The following is an 870-nucleotide window of genomic DNA, read 5'->3' on the forward strand; positions in this document are numbered from 1 at the left end:
AATCTCGAAATACTGTAGTAATTATAAAAGTTGTGTTCAATATGTTTGAAATTTTCTTAAAATAACTCAAACCAGAGTCGAATGCTATTATTTATGAATATACAAACTTTTTTTTTAACAGTTTGTTTTCAGTTTTGATATTTTATATCATAAAAAATTTTAATTTAAAACAGATGTGTACAAAACTATATATGCGTATTGGGCAATGGCAACATTGTTCAAATGAAAACAAACAATTTCTTACAATTTTTCATAATTAAAGATTATTTACAAAACGTAACTTAACAGCCAAATGCGTTTTCATTCATTCCATAAATGTTATATCTTAAAATCTTTCTTTAATTTGGAAGTCATTAAAAACTTTAATAGGACTACTTAGAAATGTATTCTTTTGCAAGTTTTGTCACATTAGTAAACAGCTGGTTCGAATATTGGTTTTCCGTATGTTCGAAAAGACGAAAATCCAATCAGATTCTGAGACACCATTTATAATCAGAATTGGTTTGCAATTCTGACAGCTAAGCAATTCTGTCTAGGATTCCACAACACCCATGATTAATTCATAGGAAAGTCTTTTGTTCTACTGACCCTAGTAACACCGTTTCTTCAGCTTCTAACCCTATAAGATACATCAACGCAATTTAAGTTCAATCTGTAAGGAGGTGTGCATCACTCCAACAACTACATCTGCCTTGTTTGTTAAGAGTGATATAAAACGGCTTATTATTCAAAAAAGATCCACTAAATTGGCGCTTGATTGGATGAATTACAGACACCACTACTCTAGAATAAATTCAAATCGTATCAAACCATCTTTTCCGTCATCGCTTTCATCTAATTATATCATTCCATATATCAGACTTCGCATTG

Source organism: Bactrocera latifrons, unplaced genomic scaffold (assembly GCF_001853355.1).
Source record: "Bactrocera latifrons isolate USDA-ARS-PBARC rearing strain unplaced genomic scaffold, ASM185335v1 scaffold_553, whole genome shotgun sequence".
Classification (NCBI taxonomy): domain Eukaryota; kingdom Metazoa; phylum Arthropoda; class Insecta; order Diptera; family Tephritidae; genus Bactrocera; species Bactrocera latifrons.